The 21,337-nt window shown below is 48.5% G+C and overlaps 1 long non-coding RNA gene across 1 annotated transcript in view; it reads right to left on the reverse strand.

Moving 5' to 3' along the window:
- Nucleotides 1–7,381: 7,381 nt before the first annotated feature.
- Nucleotides 7,382–21,337, reverse strand: part of LOC141231568 (uncharacterized) — a 35,842-nt gene continuing 21,886 nt past the window's right edge. The window contains exon 5 of the long non-coding RNA XR_012297887.1: nucleotides 7,382–8,379. This is a non-coding gene — a long non-coding RNA (uncharacterized lncRNA). The remainder of the gene's footprint in view (nucleotides 8,380–21,337) is intronic.

Below are 21,337 nucleotides of genomic sequence, written 5' to 3' on the forward strand. Positions count from 1 at the left end.
TACCTGGTAGCTCTGAGAACACGTCGGTATTGTCCTGCACCAGCGAGCGAGCCTCCCGTCGCTGCTGTTTAGTGAGGGCATCACTTATCCTGACCTCCCCCTCGGATGCTTCCCTGGCTGAAGGTGGAGAATTCTCTGGTGTTATGCCCGGGGTGACGTCTGTAACTAAACACTCTCGATCTTTCCAAGGCTTTAGCAGGTTTACATGGTAAAGCTGCTCAGGTTTCCTCATTCCGGGCTGATACACCCGGTAATTTACCTCCCCCACTTTTTCTCGAATCTCATATGGTCCTTGCCACTTGGCCATGAACTTACTCTCGGCTGTGGGTACCAGTACTAACACCCGATCACCCTTGTTAAAAGTTCTGACTCTGGCTCTTTTATTATATGTGCGCCTCTGAGCTGCCTGGGCATCTAACAGATGATCTTTCACGATGGGCATGACCACCGCAATCCGGTCCTGCATACTAGCCACGTGTTCAATTATACTCCTATGCGGAGTTGGCTCTTGTTCCCATGTCTCTTTGGCTACGTCCAACAGACCCCTAGGGTGTCTGCCGTACAATAACTCAAAGGGAGAGAACCCTGTGGAAGCCTGGGGTACCTCACGGACGGCGAACATCAAATAGGGTAACAACATGTCCCAATCCCTTCCATCCTTAGAAACCACCTTTTTTAACATGGACTTGAGGGTTTTATTGAACCGTTCTACTAGCCCGTCGGTTTGAGGGTGGTACACCGAGGTGCGCAATTGTTTAATTTTTAGCAATTTGCATAGTTCCCTTGTCACTTTGGACATAAAGGGGGTCCCCTGATCCATCAGGATCTCCTTGGGTAGTCCAAGGTGACAGAACATGGCAAACAGCTCCCGTGCAATCAGTTTTGCCGAGGTGTGGCGTAGTGGTATAGCTTCCGGGTACCGAGTGGCATAGTCGACGACTACCAGTATATGTTGGTGTCCACGGGTGGATTTTACAATGGGTCCAACCAAATCCATTGCAATCCGTTCAAAAGGCACCTCTATCACTGGCAGAGGTACCAATGGGCTACGGAAGCTTGCAGTGGGTGAGGTCAACTGACATTCGGGGCAGGATTCGCAATACCTTTTGACTTCCGCGTAAACCCCAGGCCAAAAGAACTGCTGTAAGATATGGTCTAGCGTCTTTTTCACCCCTAAGTGTCCACCCAGCAGGTGTGAGTGTGCCATTTCCAGAATCTCTCGACGGTACGACTGAGGTGCCACTAACTGTTCTACAACCTCGTCCCTGATCTTATCTGTCCTGTAGAGTAACTCACCGTTGATTACCATGCGTGGAAATACAGTATCTGCACCGGGCTGTTGAGCTACGCCATTTATCTCTAACACCCTTTCCCGCGCCTGAGTCAGGGTGGGATTCCGTAGCTGAGCTGTCCCAAATGTGCCCCGGGAAACTACCAGCTCGGGGATCGATGGGGTCTCCTCGACCTCTCCTGCCAACACCTCTAAGGGAAACCTATCGGGGTCACACTCTGTCCCTAGGTTGGACACCCCTACGGCAGGTTCGTCGGGTACAGTGTCTGTAATACATTTTACCGGGGGAGAGTGGATTTTGTTTTTCCACAGAGTCCAGAACAGGGGCAAGTCTCTCCCCAACACAGTCCCATAGGGAATAGTTTTTACCACTCCCACCACATCTTTTATGTCTCCACATGGCGTAGACAAGACTACCTCCTCAGTTGGGTACTCTCGGAGGTCCCCATGGATACACACAACCCCGACGGGCCGTCCACCGGGGTTGTCTCCTGCCACCAGCGACCCATGTACCAGAGTCACGAGGCTCCCTGAGTCCAGGAGAGCCTCCGTGGGGTACCCATTAACCAGTATCTGACATATTTGGAATTCATTGTCCCGGGGTTCGGGGCTCGCTGTGCAGACGGTCTGGGCGTACATTGAGACACGGCGGCTATATCCGCAGTCCATGGGTTCCGTAGTCAGGGGACAATTAGCAATCACATGTCCCGGCCCCTGACACCGCCAGCACCTAAGGGTGGTGGTACTGTTAGGTCTTATGACAGTTTGGGAGGGAATCGGTCTCCTGCCACTCTCCCTCCGGGGTTCCCCTTCAGCACGGGTACGGTGCTGACTGTCCCCAGCAGAGGGACGCGACCCCTTTCCCGATTCCTGGGTTGGCAGGAATCGACGTGACAGCCGAGAGGGGGCGGAGTCTCGAATGAAGTCCTGAGTGGCTGAGTAGCGCTCGACCAAACTGACCACCTGGTCGAGGGTGCCGGAGTCCTCACCAGCCGGTCAACCACCACCCTCTCCACTATCTGGGCTGGGGACAAAGTCTCAGGTTGGAGCCACCGTTTTACCAGCTGCAGGAGGTCATAAGCCTGAGACCGGGCAGGTTGAGTCTCCACATAGGCCCACGAAAACACACGCTGAGCCCTCACGTATGTATTGACCCCCAGCCGGGCAAGGATCTCACCTTTGAGCCTCTGGTAGTCCCGGGCGTCCTCCCGACTGAGGTCGAAACAGGCCTTCTGGGCATCGCCAACCAAAAACGGCGCCACCACTTCCGCCCACTGGTCGGCTGGTAGGTTTTCCTGCTCTGCTGTGTGTTCGTAGATGGTAAGGAAGGCTTCCACGTCGTCCTCCGGTCCCATCTTCCTCAACGCTGAGCGAACCTTGTCCCGGGCCTCTCGACGTTCCGGTGCTGGTGCCGTCGTCGTCTCCCGCAGAGCTGTGAGCTGCTGCATGATCAGCTCATTGGTTTGCTGTTGCTGCCGCTGCGTATGGACCAATTGCCTTAATAGCTCCTCCATTTTATCCACAGGTTTAGGCTGAAAGGTGGCCGGCCGGATTGTGGCCATGCAGCTGCCGGTGGGGGTATGCCTCAGTCACAATGCCCGCATTCTCCACCAAGCTGTAAGGCGGCGGTGTTCACACCATGCAGTAACTGAGGCAGTGACCCAAAACAAGTCCAACATAAACAGCTTTTATTCAGCAACTCACGGGTAAACAGAAAGTCCTCCGGTTCGCAGCCGGGTTAACATGAGTCCATAAACAACGGTTGCCGGGGACAACGGCCACGCCGGGCCTCTCAGAGACTGACAGGTGCAGAGCCTTCCTAGGCAGTGGTTCAGCCACACACAGTCCTGCTGAGCTAACCTGCTGTGCTCCTAGCAGGTTGCAACATAGAACAACACTAATAGTTAGTGCAGGAGTTTTAAAGGACCTGTGGCAAGAGCCACTGGAAAACCCGGATTGGAGGGAGGAGGCCGCCCCACTGCCTCCTGTGACCTCCTCCAAGAAATGAAGGCCCTGCCGGGTTTTACTTAATCTGCCTTAGCCAGGTAGTCTGACCAGGTCATTGCTCACCTTCATTCCTGCATTGCAGCCGCAGCTGTGTGTGTGACTGCAATGCACTCCAATGGATTTAATAGGTTATTGTGAACAGTTAAACAAGTTGAAGATGAAATGATCTCTAAAAGGTCTAAAGTTAAAGATGACACATTTCGTTTGCAATTTAGGCAAAAAAAAAATATATTTTCATCTTTTACATTTTAAAAATTACACAAAGGAAAATGGTCCGATGCAAAAGTTCGGGCACCCTGCATGGTTAGTACCTAGTAGTGCTCCCTTTTGAAAGTATCACAGCTTATAAACGCTTTTTGTAGCCAGAAAAGGGTCTTTCAATTCTTGTTTGAGAGATTTTCATCCATTCTTCCAGAAAATTCTTCCAGTTCTGTGAGATTCCTAGGTCGTCTTACATGCACGAGGTTTAGCCACAGATTTTCAATGATGTTCAGATTAGGGGATTGTGAGGGCCATTGTAAAACCTTCAGCTTGCACCTTTTGAGGTAATTTATTGTGGATTTTGACTTGTGTTTAGGATCATTATCCATTTGTAGACGCCATCCGCTTTTCAACTTCAGCTTTTTTACATATGGTGTTATGTTTGCATCAAGAATGTGTTGAAATTTCATTGAATCCATTCTTCACTCTACCCGTGAAATGTTCCCTGTGCCATTGGTTGCAACACAACCCCAAAGCATGATTGATCCACCCCCATACTTAATGGTTGGCGAGATGTTCTTTTCCTGAAATTCTGTGCCCTTTTTTCTCCACACATGCCTTTGATCATTGTGGCCAAAGAGTTCTATATTAACTTCATAGTTCCACAGGACTTGTTTCCAAAATGCATAACGTGTTAGGAAGTGTTGTTCTGTGCTCCCACGTGGGGATGGATCTGGTCTGGTGCTACGCTATTCCGGTCGCAGGCACCGCCATTGTACTGACCCTGGAGATGGAGCTACTACACATGCAGGGAAACCGTCCCAATCTTATGGAGCATCATATTCTGGTGTTGTAGGATGTGTGAGGACACGGGACACCGTGTCTCTCACTGATTTCCCCGGTTGCCAGGCAACGCAGGATGCTGCTGTGTCTGGCACCAGCATTCTGCTGTGTTAGCTAGCAGGGAGTGGCTGTCTGAGGGTGATTGGGAGGTATTCAACACCTGAACATTAGGCATGCTATATAACCTTGCTACCTGCTCAGTCACGTGCTGTTTATTGTAGTTCCTATGTGCTGTGGAGGTGAGTGGTGCCAGCAGTGTGTTGTCTCATTTTCTCTTCTTCTTACACTTCCTGGGATTCTTGCAGAGGTATTCACCTGGTTGTTGACTAGGCACTGGCCCCGTCACCAGATGCCAGCTGTCCGGCGACAGTGGTGATGGGAAGGGCTCTGCCAAAGTCCCCCTTCTATTTACTGGGAGTTGGGTGAAAAATATTCCCGACCCTCAAGGGCTCGCCTAGCTGGGCAGCTTGCGCCAAGTGCGTCTGCACCTTTGCTGGTTTGGTGCTAGTCTTGCTGGGTCTTTGTGCATAGCGCATAATATTAGGCTTGTTTAGATGTTCTTTTGCATACTCCTGACGTTGAATTTTATAGTGAGAACGCAGGAGAGGTTTTCTTCTGATGACTCTTCCAATAAGGCCATATATACGCAGGTGTCTCTGAACAGTAGAACAATGTGCCACAACCCCAGAGTCTGCTAAATCTTTCTGAAGGTCTTTTGCTGTCAAGCGGGGGTTCTAATTTGCCTCCCTAGCAATCCTACAAGCAGCTCTCACTGAAATTTTGCTAGGTCTTCCAGACCTTAGCTTGACCTCCACTGTTCCTATTAACTGCCATTTCTTAATTACATTTCGAACTGAGGAAAGGGCAACTTGAAAACGTTTTGCTTTTTATTGCCTTCTCCTCAGATGAAGCAGAAAGCAAAACGCGCTTTGGGGTGCGAAGGCAGTGTGGTTCAGCACTATGGCACATGGTCTGTATTTTCTGGGTCATTATTACTAACTGTTCTTGATGGTTGCGCTAGAGTTATAGGGGTACTGTTGTTTATTGGGTTACCTCTTTATGATTGTACCCTTTTGTGCCACTAATCGTTGAGTAACTATGGGTATGTAAATATATGAATTCCTCAGATTTTTTGTGCAAATTGGCAATTCAGAGTAAAAGAGGACTTGAACTCTATAGCGCCACCTATTGGAAGCAGCAATCCTACAAGTCACAATCAACCCTTTAACGAGTCGTGCAATATGACTTAGGATAAAAGCCAAATCAGAATCTCAATTTGCAGACACTGTGTTTTGGGCTGTTGGCCTTCGTCAGTGCAAAGTATGAGAACTGATTTGTTGGTAATCTATTTATGGTATTTACTGTACTTATGTAACTTTGGTAAAAAAAATTCTGGCTATAATCATGTACAAAAAAATCATGTCTGCTATAAACTATATGGATGCCACTTATACTATTAGAATCACTGATGCCATATAACTATTGTCATTTGGAACCACACTGCCCAATCATTTTAAATTGTTTTTTAGGGGCTGTTTTATAGGGTTTCTGTTTTTGTGTGTGTTTTTGGAAATAATAAACGTTATAATACCTTAAACAAATACTACATGATATTCTTGTATTTTATGATTTTTTAATGGTGGTAATAGTTGTGATATTTAAATGTAATCAATCCGCTGTTCCTCTCTCTAGACATCACCTGTCAGGGGAGAGTAATACTCATCAGATGGTTATCAGGTCTCTGCAAAATTGGTGGGTGTAAATGACTTTAATCTGATATGTATGGGGGCCTTTATGTTTGTTTTTTTTCTGATATCAAACAGACTTTCCCAGAAGCTAGTGATGTTTTAAAGGACAAAATACAGATCTGATTATCTATGACATTCAGTCTTGTTGACATTGGTGCAATAATTATTATTATGTTATCAGATTTGCATCATTGTAATATATATTTATACTGCAAATAGAAGTTTTTGACGTTATTCAGTAGGGTTGCTCAACTTTTCTGAACTCTGGAATTTGTTTTTCAGATTAAAAAAAAAAAAGACAGCCATTTTTGTTACATCCAAGGGAAATAACAGCGAAATTTGTGTAAAGAGGGATATTTCTTTGTACAGAGTGTTCGGCCAAGTTTTCTCTCATAACATTAGTCACTCTTTTAAAACATCAGTTACTGGTTATCTACAATATGTGAAGATATTGGTGACCAGAAATCATCATATTAGTGTTTTCTTACAATGAAAACACACTTTACAGCGTCACTGAAATGTGTTCTGACTATGTGGCAGAGCTGACATCAATTTTTTTTTAAAGGGGTTGTCCACTACTATTGAAAATAGCCCAATGTATTTTTATGATGAATAGAAGCTTCTTTGTAAATATCTTGCACTGCAGTTTCTGCCTGTGAGCGGCGCTATCACGGTCTGCTCGCAGGCAGCATGTGACCCCCGGCTGCAGCCGGCTCTGACATCCGCTGGGTTACTCACTTCTGCGTTCCACAGATGGATGCTGGGTTGTGGGCGGCATCTCACCCGTCATCCACTGTGCGCTCTCCCTCTCCCCATTCATTGGGAAAGCGCGTGGTGGATGCTGGGTGTCACGCGGGGACCTCAGCGCTGAGTCATGGTATAGGAGGGCAAATTGCTGGATCCTGTGTGGCTGATAGGCCACAACCATGGTCCAGGCATGGCCCTACTGAGGGTGAACATTATTCTGGTCATGGTGGGCAATACCATCAACCCCAAGAGCCCCAGACACAGAGGCCTCCTTACCCTTACCCTTCAGGGTCATATAACCCACAGATAATGCCCCCAACCTATTCCACACCACCACCATCTTGATCTGGCAACGTTTCGGCCTCCCAGCAAAGCTCACCAGCCTATCACAATTTGTAATGTTTTGTGTTATGATGTTATAAATCAGAATGTTATACTCATTCATGCCTATTTTTGTTACGATTTAAGTTATAAGTTATGATTTCTGTGTAAATATGAATAAATATGCATGCATTTTTTTAATTTTTTTTATTAAACTTGTGGTTAACAGAAAAGCCATATTTTTTATTAAGGAAAAATCACATTTTGCTAGTAAAGACAGCAAAAAGAACACACATGTGGATGTTTTACACATTATAGCACAAGGAAACTAAAACAAACATTACACTTCAACACATTATTAGTTCAAGGAAAAATAACTTTCGAATCCTGCCATGGTGTCTCCCCCTCTGGAGTGATGAAATACGAGGCAAAAAGATCCCAAACCCTAATGGCGGAAGACTGTCGTAGTGTAATCGGCCTTGATGGAGCTAGAATGGGAATGGGCACATCCTGTACATCTTCGGGACCAGCATTATAACGACATTCATGAGTGCAGGTAAAGTTGTGCAGGGCCACACATGCATTGATCACACCATTCACATTCTGTTCACTTAGTTCCACCATTCTGCGGGCACGAGACAGGCGATAGCTCAAAATTCGCCTCTGGTGATTGAGGCCTCAACGTGATTACGGCCGCATCACATGTCTAGTTAATTGAAAGGCCTCTTCGACAACAAATACATATGGTGCTGGTTCACATCTTGAACTCGGGAGAACACATGGAGGTGGGAGAGCAAATTATTGAGAAATCGCCGACCCATAACCGATGTTTTAAATATACTGGAATCGCCTATTCTCCTATAGGCTCCAATATCAACAATTAATGTAATGTACAATTAACATGTAATTACTCTCCACTAAGGCCAATAGTACAACAGAAAAATACTGCTTATAATTGAAATATTGGGAGCCAGAGTTTGGCGGCTTCATGACCCTGATGTGTTTCCCATCTAAGGCCCCAAAGCAGTTTGAAAATTGTGTTTTGTCCTAAAAGTCACATAAGATTTGCTCCCAGTCAAGTTGCGCCAGCTCCAGCATAACAACAGAATGGAGTTTCGACCATATCTAGGCACATCAGTTCCTCACAATTCCTGACATTGTTGACTTTCCCAGGAGGAATTCCAAATGAAGGGACACAAATGAAACATTGGAGATAGGAACCTATTGAAAAATGAAAAAAAAAAAAACATAATAAGATTATACAGAAGAATATTTACACATCATGAAAACATAATAATAAAGCTAAAAATGAAAAAGGCAAACAACTTAAAAAAATAATAATAATTTAAAGCTGAACATAATAAATGCAACATTATATTTGTACAAAATAAGACAAGCATAGTATAAAATTAAGCTTTTGTCGCTAAACTTGGAAAAACAAAGTCATACGCAGACATTTATATCCACTATTGAAAAGTATGGGCACATTGACGCTCTAACATGGAATACATATTAATAGTGAACACAATGGACTAAGGTATTTAAATTAAAACACAAATCGTCTGTGAAAATGTGAAAAACCCAAAGGACAAAAAAAAACAAAAAACATTTTTAATGGCTAGGTCAAATTACCTTAATGTCAGAAGACGTCACTCCTCAGCAGAAATACTTTGCAGTATAGTGGTATTCTGGTAGGTTATTCCTGGCCTCTGAACCTCTAAAAGATGGTCAAATGTAGGTACGCTCATCCTACAGTAGTCATTAAACTTTTGAGGATGCCTGCGTAGCTCATCATACAGTCTATTAAAGTGACCTTTTGTAGCCCTTTTTGTCAGTAGTGGATGGATCCAGTATCGATGTTGCCTCCTTGGATCTAGCGCTGAGATAAGACCCAGTGGAAAAGGATACACTCGGTAGTGTTAACCCTGTTATGTCCCATGAATGGGAAATTTATGGACTACGTTTGGACTTTTTGTAGTTTTCATATATTGCTGTTGCTGCTATGCAATAATGCTTACCTTCCTTATACTTGTCCCTTCTCTCTCCCTGTCTCCCTCTCATGTGACTGTAATGTAGCAAACCCCTCCCCTCCTGTCCCGCCTTCTTTTCACTTCTTCATGTATCCTCCATTAGAAGCTCATGTGCTTGTACGCTGTCTCAGGTAAAGTTCCTTTTCACCTGCTGCTATGTATGCATTTAACAAAAGTTCTTAAAGAAAACAAAGTCTCTTCTGAATTCTTCACAACGTGCCTGCTTGCAGCCACGTTAAGCTATCTGCGACCATCGCCATCGTAAGTACAGGTGAAGAGACCCCGTCTCACAGAGCCATACTTACAGCCACAGGCCATGGGGACAGAATAGTAAAAAAGAACTTCCCAGATTCATCTATAAAGCCAACTACAGCTTCTATAAGGATACTTAACATTCTGCAGAGCATCTGCTCTCAGCATATAAGAGACTATACAGCTTCCCCTCTCCCTGTGAATTAAGATGGCTGAGGGAATGAATACACGGTCTCTGCCAGACCCATTGTTAGAGGAAGAATGCATAGAACTTGATCCACCGTCTAGTGATAAGGCTAGACGCCCCACAAAGCCCACATGGAAAGTTAGAAAGAACTTTGAATCATCAAACATGAACTTTCCTGTGTTATAGCAGACTTATGGCAAAACTGCTGAGTCACATGGACAGCCTGTCTCAGCCGGCTTCTCTCAAACTACCACCAGAGGGAGCCCTTGCACAACTGTGTTCAGATTATCAACTGTATGTAGAAACAACAGATAAACACATCACCATTAACAATACTGTTTCCTGAAAAGAGCTGCAAGCTTTCCAACAACTTAACTCAGAGAGAATGCATGGTGCGTAATATTAAAGCCAAGACAGAGGCAAGAATTGCACTAATGGCCGAGATGTCATCTTGCATTTCCAGCTCAGCCAGGCAATCAAAACGATCATCTAAGTCATGCTCTTCAAAATCTCCAACTCTCAGCGAACAGCTTACAAGAGCACGTGCAGAAGCTGAGGCCACTAAAGTACAAGCTGCCTTTACTCAAAAGAAAACAGAGATGGAAGTAGAGGTAGCCGAAGCAGTGCACAGAAAGGTGGAAATAAAGGCAGAAATAGAAGCCAGTGCAGCACGCAAGACGGCAGAAATGGAAGTCAGCGCAGCAGCCGAAGCAGCACTCAAAAAAGCAGAAATAGAGGCCCTAAAGAAGGAATGTGAACACGCCATAGCCATGGCAAGGTTAAAGGTCCTGGAAAAGCCATCAATGGGAGCCAAAGAGACAGCATCAGTTTAAGTGAATTTGATACTGAAGACCCCCTTAAGCGTACAAGAGACTATGTACAAAGTCAGAATAGTGAACCAGAATCCAGCAATCATTACTGATGCCACAGACGTTCCTCTAAAGCAACAGGACACATAGCGTTTATCAGCATCCTGCATTCAAGGCCAGTACAATACGCTGCCCACCCTTCATCTTGATCCTCCTCCGTGCACCGGAATGTACCAGGTCCCTGCACCTCACCAAACCCGATGTACAGAAGCACACGTGCAGGCCAATACGCAGGCAAGTCATCACATTCCAGTCAGCCCCACCGTTCCAGTCCCATGTGTGGCAGAAGCTAAGCACATTAAGCCAGTTACTGGACTGAATGCCTATGCTGCGCCATACTTTCCTGCATTCGTAGGTCAAAACACCACAGACTGTATGAACAATGTTACCCAGCCAGCAACAGTCTTTCCAAAATCAGAGAATGCTGATATGTCTGGCTTTGCAAGGTACATGATTCACCCTGATCTAACTAAGACCGGTCTTACAAAGTTTGATGATCAACCTGAAAACTACAGGGGTTGGAATTGTACCTTTAAAACCACAATTAGTGACCTCTGCATCACCGCTGCTGAAGAGCTAGAGCTGCTAATCAGGTGGCTTGGGCCACAATCCACAGAACGGATCAAGAGACTTAAATCTGTCCACATCAGTAATCCAATGACTTGTCTCACTGCTGCATGGGAGAGACTAGAACGAAGCTATGGTAGTCCTGAGGCCATCGAAAATGCCCTGTTCAAGCGTCTAGATGATTTTCCAAAACTATCCGGTAAGGACAGTGCAAAAGTCCAAGAGCTCAGTGACCTCCTGTTAGAGCTTCAGCTGGCCAAATCAGACCAACACCTGCCTGGCCTCAGCTACCTGGACACTGCTTGTGGAGTAATCTCAATAGCTTCTAAGCTACCAACCTATATCCAAGATAGGTGGGCCATGCTTGAATCAAAATATAAAAGGGAAAATCAAGTCTCCTTTCCTCCATTTTCCTACTTCTATCAGTTTATTGAAAACATTGCAGAGTGTAAGACTGACCCAAGCTTCTTCCACGAAGGAACCAGCGGCCCTGGTTCATTCCCTCCCAAGTATGAAAGTCCACATTCAAGCAACAGAAACCACAGCAGTCCAGTGTCAGCAAAGAAGACTGATGTTCTTCCCACACCTTCTCCAGCTCCAGACAAGAGCGAGGTATGTTAAAAGATTGAAAATCCTGATTGTATGGTCCCGTTCATAAGATGCCACATCCACTAAAGAAGTGCATTGGCTTCAGAAAGAAACCCCTCCAGGAACACAAGGAGCTTCTAAAGAAGTTTGGGGTATGTTACAGATGTTGTGTGCCTACTGAACACTTTGCTAAAAACTGTAAAATCTCTATTAAATGTTTTGGGTGCGACAGTGAGGACCACATACAAGCGCTTCATCCATCCCAACCTGACACTGCACCGCTTACGCCTTATCCCACCACAAGGCATGGCGGGGAGAATGCAGAGCAACCAGCAAATCCTACCACAATATCTTCTTCATGTACAGAAGTCTGCTCTGAAGACCTGTGTGACTAATCCTGTGCGACTAATCCTGTGCGAAGATACTGTATGTCTGGTGAATGTGCATCCTAAGGACCATCCAGAGAAAACTGTAAAGATGTACGCCATTCTGGACGATCAGAGCAACCGATCCCTTGCAAGGTCAGAACTCCTTGATCTATTTGACTTAAAGGGAAACTCTCACCCCTACACTCTAGGCACCTGTAGTGGTGATACAGAGGTCTCTGTGAGAAGAGCCAATGGTCTCATAGTATCTTCTCTAGAGAACAACGTGAAGATACTCCTACATACTTTGGTAGAGTGCAACCAAATACCATCCAACAGAGAAGAGATCCCAACTCCAGAGGCTGCTCTTCGTCACCTCCATCTAAAGACTATAGCCAACAAGATTCCAGCTCTTGACAAAAGCGTGAACATCCTGATTCTGCTTGGCAGAGACATCCTGCGGCTACACAAGGTACGTCGGCAAATCAACGGGCCACATGATGAGGGCCACATGATGCTCCATTTGCTCAACTCTTTGATCTAGGCTGGATTATCATAGGTGATGTCTGCATGGAAAGGACGAAGAGACCTGCAAGGATCTTCTCATTTAAGACTCATGTCTCACCAAACGGTTGCAACACTCTCTCTACCATGCCCACATCATTACTGGGTGAAAGAGAAGCCGAGTAATTATAAGTGGCAGCAAGAAACCCCTGACAACATGTACACGTTCCCGTCCTATGATGACAACCATGGGTCAATGGCGTTCAATTCTTCAAATGAAGACAACCGGCTGGTACTTGCTAGAGAAGACAGTGGAAACTATCTCAGGTTCCTATGGCACAAGGACAATGACGTCCATAACGAGGTCATAGACCACCAGACGAAGGTACATGTCTTCGGGAACAGTCCCTCACCAGCTGCAGCAATCTGTGGACTGAGACAGACAGCCCGGGAAGGTGAGAGAGAGTATGCATCCGATGCTCCTCTGTCTGTGGAGAAGAACTTCTATGTAGATGATGTGCTTAAATAATCTCTACCCACAAGTAAAGACAATTGATCCGCTCGCTGAAGCACAGGAAATGTTGTTAGCTGCAAACCTCAGACCTCACAAGACCATCTCCAGCATCCAGGAGGTAATGAAGGCATTTCCATCTGAGGACAGTACAACGAGCTTAAAGGATCTTGATCTAGGTTCTGACGTTCCTTCTATGCAACGCAGCGGTCTGCTCTGGGACATTAAACAGGACACGTTCTCATTCTAGTTTCCAAAAAGGGGGCACTTGTTGAGCATTTCCATTGTTTAGGCACAACAGGGGCTCTGAGAACGTGACATGACGCCCGCAGACCATTCCATCAAAGTCTGCATTCCAAAGCGTCACTCCTTCCCTTCCAAGCCCTGACATGCGCCCAAACAGTAATTTTCTCCAACACATGGGGCATCAGCGTACTCAGGAGGAATTGGACTACAGATTTTGAGGTCCACTTTCTCCTGTTACCCTTGTGAAAATATTGTTTTTACCATTTTTGTGGAAATTTTTTTTTTATTATTTTCACAAGTCAATGTTATAATTTTCTGTGAAGCACTTGGGGGTTCAATGTGCTCACCACACATCTAGATGAATTCATTGGGGGTCTAGTTTCCAAAAAGAGGGCACTTGGTGTTCATTTCCATTGTTTAGGCACATCAGGGGATCTGAGAACGTGACATGACGCCCGCAGACCATTCCATCAAAGTTTGCATTCCAAAGCGTCACTCCTTCCCTTCCAAGCGCCCAAACAATGGCTTTCCCCCACATATGGGGTATCAGCATACTCAGGAGAAATTGCACAACAACTTTTGGGGTCCAATTTCTCCTGATATCCTCGTGAAAATAAAAAAATTGCGGCTAAAAGATTGTTTTTGTGGAAAAAAAAATGATTTTTTTTCTTTCACGGCTCTACGTCATAAACTTTTGCGAAACACTTGGGGGTTCAAAGTGCTCACTACACATCTAAATAAGTTCCTTAAGGGGTCTAGTTTCCAAAATGGGGTCACTTGTGGGGCGTTTCCACTGTTTAGGCACATCAGGGGCTCTCAAAACGCGACATGGGGTCTGCTGTCAATTCCAACGAGTTTTGCGTTGAAAACGTCAAAGGGTGCTCCTTCCCTTCTGAGCCCTGCCATATGCCCAAAAAATGGCTTTCCACCACATATGGGGTATCAGTGTACTCAGGAGAAATTGCACAAAAATTGTGGGGTCTTAACGTAAAGGGTTAGTAAACGTCTTGCATGTGGTTTTGAGTACCTTGAGGGGTGCAGTTTTTAGAATGGTGTCACTTTTTGGTATTTTCTGTCATAAAGACCCCTCAAAGTGACTTCAAATGTAACGTGGACCCTAAAAAAATAGTTTTGTAAATTTTGTTGTAAAAATGAGAAATCACTGGTCAACTTTTAACCCTTATAGCTCCCTAACAAAAAAAAAATTGGAAACAAAATTGTGCTGATGTAAAGTAGACATGTGGGAAATGTTATTTATTAACTATTTTATGTGACATATCTCTCTAATTTAAGGGCATGAAAATGCAAAGTCTTAAAATTGTGAAATTTTAAATCTTTTTGCCAAATTTCCATTTTTTTCACAAATAAACGCAAGTGATATCAAAGAAACTTTACCACTATCATGAAGTACAATATGTCGCGAAAAAACATTCTCAGAATCAGGGGGATCCGTTGAAGCGTTCATAAAGTGACAGTGGTCAGAATTGTAAAAATTGGCCTGGTCATTAACGTGCAAACCACCCTGGGGGGGGGGGTAAAGGAGTTAATGTTTACATTTTTTTTTTAAATCCTGATTATACCACGGCTTCCACCTCTTAATGAATTTGCCACTTCTTTCAGCTGTAGTGCCCCAGAGGCAGAAATGTACTCCATTAGTAGAACAATGTGTTCTCCATACAGTATAATGGGTCCCACAAAGTCCTTCATGCAGAATAATGGCCCCACATAGGTGTGGGGATTCTGGTGTCGCGGACCGAGTATAATCATTCTGCGGGCCAGAGTTTGACACGTATGATATAGGGTGTAGTGCCGGCGTCCCTGCCCTCTGCTAGGCAGGGACGCTGCTCCCCTCACCGCTCTGCTCCGTGCCCGGCGTCCCTCTCCCGCTCTGCTGTCAGCGCGCGCTCCTTCCCGGCGTCCTCCTCCCGCTCTGCTCTCAGCGCGCGCTCCTTCCCGGCCCCTGTGCTTAGGGCGCGCGCGCGCGCGCTCCCCTCCTCTTAAAGGGGCCGCGCGCGCCGTCCTAAGGAGTCCCCGGCCAATGGCCGGAGGACTTCATCATATATAAGGCACCTCCTCCAAAATGGAGGTGCCCGAGCAATGTTGTTTGCACCAGTGTCTCACCTGTGCTTCAGCCCTCAGGTCCCGTTGCCAGTTACCTGCCAGTTACCTGCCAGATTCCTGCCTGACTACTTGTTACCTGCCTGCTAGTCCGAGGTCCGACGGTCTGCCTTACCATTCCTGTCAGTCTGTCTAAGGACCAGCCTGTCCGCTCACCTGGGAGCGCACATCAGCAACCTGCCTGCTTGCCTGAGGTCCGACGGTCTGCCTTCCAAACTCCTGTCAGTCTGTCTATGGACCAGCTTGCCCGCTCACCTGGGAGCGCACATCTGCTACCTGTCTGCTAGCCTACCTGGAGGCTCCGCCGTCACGTGCTGTGACCACCTGCCTGTCCAGTGTCCCCTGCCCGCTCACCTGGGAGCGCTCATCTGCTACCTGTCTGCTAGCCTACCTGGAGGCTCCGCCGTCACGTGCTGTGACCACCCGCCTGTCCAGAGACTTCTGTCCGCTCACCTGGGAGCGCTCATCTGCCGCCTGTCTGTTGGTCTTCCTGGAGGCTCCGCCGTCACATGCTGTGACCACCCGTTCATCCAGGGACTCTCGCCTGCTCACCTGGGAGCTCACGTCTATCATCAGCCGCCACAGGTCGTACCAACCCTTTACCTAGAGACTTCCCCGGTCACTTGCCGTGACCACCAGCCCGTCCATCCAGAGACTGCCTCGGTCACTTGCCGTGACCTCCAGCCCGTTCACTCAGAGACTGTCCTGTTCACCTGCTGTGACTTCCAGCCCGTCTTCCCTGGTCGCCACCCGCTCCCTTACAAGGACCGCCCCCTTGTATAGAAGCTCAGAGGTTCCGCCTCCCAGACCCGTTACAGTTTGCTCGGGCCATGGACCCCGTGGCACCCAAGCTCCCTCGCTCTCGGACCTGTGTCATGAACTGTCTCGTCAAAGGTCCCAACAGGAGTCCATCCTGGGTCACCTGCGGAATGTCAATACTCGCCTGGACACTCTGACTGCACCACCAGCAACCTCCGCCAGTGCCATGTCTCGCAATCCGGCAGCTCCGCTGCCCACTAATACCATGGTATCCTACCCCGGACCCCGGCTTTCTGCACCTCCTCGCTTTGGAGGCGACTCCGCCCAGGCTCGGGGCTTCATAAATCAGTGCACCCTGCACTTTGAACTATTGTCCCACCAGTTTAACTCCGACCGGGCCAAAATTGCATTTATCATGTCCCATCTCACCGGGGAGGCCCTGGCCTGGCTAAATCCTCTATGGGAGAGAGGAGACCCCCTGGTGTCCGACTTGCCTGCTTTTCTCACGGCTTTCCGGAAAGTCTTCGACGAACCCGGACGGAAGACCTCATCCGCATCATCTCTGCTACGCCTCCGTCAGGAGAGTCTCACCGTGGGCCAATATGCCATACGGTTCCGTACCCTTGCCTCGGAGCTGGCCTGGGATAACGACGCTCTGGTTTCCGTCTTCTGGGAGGGTCTGTCCGGCCGTATTAAAGATGAGCTTGCCGGTCGGGACATTCCTACCACTCTCGATGATTTAATAACTCTTGCCACCCGGATTGACCTACGGTTCCAGGAGCGTGCCAGAGAGGTCACCCGTGAGAGGAGATTACCACGTCTAGCTCCTACTTTTCAGAAACCCGTTACTCCTTCTGTCTCTTACCAGGTACACTCTCCTGAGCCTATGCAGGTCGACCAGACCAAGATGGTCAAGACCCGTCAGGACTTACGCCGTGCCGAGGGGACCTGCTTCTACTGTGGCAGTAAGGAGCACCGGATCCGTGCCTGTCCGGAGAGGTCGGGAAACGCCTGTGTCTAGGTTCGCTCAGAGAGGTCCACCTAGACAAGAATAAATCCTCTCCATCCCTGCTGTTGTCAGTTTCAATCGTCTACGGGGAGAACCGTTATTTCGAACTAGCCCAACTTGACTCTGGAGCAGCCGGGAATCTTATTTCACAGTCCCTGGTAGAGAAATACCGCATCCCCACCAAACCTCTGGCTGTACCCTTGTCTGTTGCTGCCGTGGATGGGGGGCTCTTACCACGCCCCATCCAACTCATCACCGAATCCATTACTCTGCAGGTGGGAATGCTGCATTCTGAAAGTATCTCCTTCCATGTTCTGCCTGGACTCTCTCACGCCCTCTTGCTAGGTCTACCTTGGCTCCAGAGACATGCACCCGTTCTTGACTGGCAGACCGGAGAAGTCCTTCGCTGGGGACAGGGCTGCCATAAGACCTGTCTGGTTCCCGTTCATCCCGTCCGTCCTTCTCCTACCCCAGCTAATCTACCTGGACTTCCGATCCCGTATTGGTCTTATGCTGATGTCTTTAATAAAAAGGAAGCTGAGACACTCCCTCCTCATAGACCATACGACTGCCCTATCGACCTGTTACCTGGTACTTCTCCTCCCCGTGGGCGTATTTATCCATTATCCGCTGCTGAGACCCGCTCGATGTCTGAATATATTGAGGAGAATCTGGCCAGGGGATTCATCCGGAAATCTACTTCCCCGGCGGGAGCAGGCTTCTTTTTCGTCAAAAAGAAGGACGGCTCTCTCCGTCCCTGTATAGACTATAGAGGCCTTAACCAGATCACGGTGAAGAATAAGTACCCCCTTCCGCTCATTCCGGAGTTATTTGATCGTCTGAGGGGGGCTAGAATCTTCACCAAACTGGACCTCCGTGGGGCGTACAACCTGGTTCGTATCCGTCAGGGGGATGAATGGAAGACGGCATTCAACACCCGAGACGGCCACTATGAATATCTGGTAATGCCCTTTGGCCTCTGTAACGCTCCTGCCGTCTTTCAAGAGTTGGTCAATGACATCTTCCGGGACCTTCTCTACTCCTGCGTAGTGGTGTACCTGGACGACATCTTGGTCTTCTCTCCGGATCTCCAGACTCACCGGAGGGACGTTCGTCAGGTCCTGCTCAGGCTCAGGCAGAACCATCTCTACGCTAAATTTGAGAAGTGCCTCTTTGAGCAGACCTCGCTTCCGTTTCTGGGCTACATTATCTCTCAGACCGGCCTACAAATGGATCCTGAGAAACTGTCTGCCATCGAGAAATGGCCCCGACCGGAGGGGTTGAAGGCCATACAGCGATTCCTGGGCTTCGCCAACTACTACCGCCTCTTCATACCACACTTCTCTTCCCGGACCGCCCCAATTTATGCGCTCACCCGTAAAGGTACTAATCCCAAAGAGTGGCCACCCGAAGCTGAGGAGGCCTTTCTTTCCCTAAAACAGGCCTTCTCATCCGCCCCAGTGCTACATCGCCCAGATGGCAACAAGCAGTTCTTCCTGGAAGTTGACGCCTCCTCCTCTGGAGCCGGAGCGGTACTTACTCAAAAATCATCTTCCGGGAGGATGGTAACTTGTGGCTTCTTCTCTAAACTCTTCTCCTCCTCAGAGCGCAATTATTCCATAGGAGACCGAGAGTTATTGGCCATCAAGCTGGCATTGGAGGAGTGGCGTTACCTGCTTGAGGGGGCTCTCCACCCGGTAATAATTTACACTGACCACAAGAACTTGGCTTACCTCCAGCATGCCCAGAGACTTAACCCGCGCCAAGCCCGGTGGTCCTTGTTTTTTGCTCGCTTTGATTTTGTTCTTCATTTTCGCCCGGCTGACAAAAACGTCAAAGCAGACGCCTTGTCCCTATCCTTTCTAGTGTCCGATCTCGAGGATGAACCTAAACACATCATCGATCCCGCCAGAGTAATGCAGGTGGCTCCCGTGAGTCTAAATCGTCTCCCTCCCGGTAAGACGTTCGTATCAGTACCTGATCGGGAGAAGATCCTACACTGGGGCCATTCGTCTAAACTAGCTGGCCACGCCGGTCAGAAAAAGACCCTCCAGCTTATTGCCCGGCACTACTGGTGGCCTACCCTGCACAAGGATGTAATAGACTTTGTTTCTGCCTGTGTGTCCTGCGCCCGCAACAAGGTTCCGAGACATCTGCCAGCCGGTCGCCTCCTTCCGCTCCCAGTACCTGCTGCCCCCTGGCAGCATATTGCAATGGACTTCATAACTGACCTCCCACTCTCTGCCGGTTGTACGGTCATTTGGGTGGTCGCTGACCGCTTCTCCAAGATGGCTCATTTCGTTCCCCTGCCAGGCCTCCCGTCTGCACCCGAGCTAGATAGAGACTTTATTCGTCACATCTTCCGTCTTCATGGCCTGCCCCTCCACATCGTGTCGGATCGTGGGGTACAGTTCACCTCACGCTTCTGGAGAGCCACTTGTAAACTACTAGACGTCACCCTGGACTTCTCTTCCGCTTACCACCCACAGTCCAATGGTCAAGTGGAGCGGATCAATCAGAACCTGACCAGTTACCTCCGGCACTTCGTTAATGCCCACCATTCTGACTGGGTGGATCTCCTACCATGGGCCGAGTTCTCTTACAATAATCACGAGAGCGAATCCTCCTCCAAATCCCCGTTTTTTGTAGTCTTTGGTCAGCATCCTCGGATTCCTTTTCCTGTCTCCACCTCGGTGGACAACCCGGCTGCGGAATCTCTCGTTAGCAAATTTTCCTCCATTTGGGAGAGTACCCGATCCGCACTCCTTCAGTCGTCCGAACGGATGAAAAGACACGCTGACAAAAAACGCCTGGATCCTCCACAATTTCGTCCAGGAGATAAGGTCTGGCTCTCATCTAAATATGTTCGACTCAAGATACCTTCTTACAAGTTAGGGCCTCGGTTCATCGGACCTCTGGAGGTCATCAGTCAGATCAACCCGGTGGCCTATAAATTGAAACTCCCGGCCAACTTACGGATTCCTAACTCCTTCCATGTATCTCTCCTCAAACCTGTGGAACTTAACTCTTTTTCCAAGTCTACAGGTACGCCTCCTGCTCCGGTTTCTGCTGAGGACGAGTTTGAGGTAGAGAACATTCTTGCCACCAAAAGGGTAAGAGGAAAGACCTTTTTTCTGGTAGATTGGAAGGGGTTTGGTCCTGAGGAGAGAACGTGGGAGCCCCGGGAGAACATCCATGCCCCTCTCATCCTAGCTAAATTTCTGTCTGGCCTAAAAAAGGGGGGGCCTAAAGGGGGGGGTACTGTAGTGCCGGCGTCCCTGCCCTCTGCTAGGCAGGGACTCTGCTCCCCTCACCGCTCTGCTCCGTGCCCGGCGTCCCTCTCCCGCTCTGCTGTCAGCGCGCGCTCCTTCCCGGCGTCCTCCTCCCGCTCTGCTCTCAGCGCGCGCTCCTTCCCGGCCCCTGTGCTTAGGGCGCGCGCGCTCCCCTCCTCTTAAAGGGGCCGCGCGCGCCGTCCTAAGGAGTCCCCGGCCAATGGCCGGAGGACTTCATCATATATAAGGTACCACCTCCAAAATGGAGGTGCCCGAGCAATGTTGTTTGCACCAGTGTCTCACCTGTGCTTCAGCCCTCAGGTCCCGTTGCCAGTTACCTGCCAGATTCCTGCCTGACTACTTGTTACCTGCCTGCTAGTCCGAGGTCCGACGGTCTGCCTTACCATTCCTGTCAGTCTGTCTAAGGACCAGCCTGTCCGCTCACCTGGGAGCGCACATCAGCAACCTGCCTGCTTGCCTGAGGTCCGACGGTCTGCCTTCCAAACTCCTGTCAGTCTGTCTATGGACCAGCTTGCCCGCTCACCTGGGAGCGCACATCTGCTACCTGTCTGCTAGCCTACCTGGAGGCTCCGCCGTCACGTGCTGTGACCACCTGCCTGTCCAGTGTCCCCTGCCCGCTCACCTGGGAGCGCTCATCTGCTACCTGTCTGCTAGCCTACATGGAGGCTCCGCCGTCACGTGCTGTGACCACCCGCCTGTCCAGAGACTTCTGTCCGCTCACCTGGGAGCGCTCATCTGCCGCCTGTCTGTTGGTCTTCCTGGAGGCTCCGCCGTCACATGCTGTGACCACCCGTTCATCCAGGGACTCTCGCCTGCTCACCTGGGAGCTCACGTCTATCATCAGCCGCCACAGGTCGTACCAACCCTTTACCTAGAGACTT

This window comes from Phyllobates terribilis, unplaced genomic scaffold (genome assembly GCF_046119375.1).
Source record: "Phyllobates terribilis strain yellow unplaced genomic scaffold, ASM4611937v1 Scaffold_2__4_contigs__length_985480577, whole genome shotgun sequence".
Taxonomy (NCBI): domain Eukaryota; kingdom Metazoa; phylum Chordata; class Amphibia; order Anura; family Dendrobatidae; genus Phyllobates; species Phyllobates terribilis.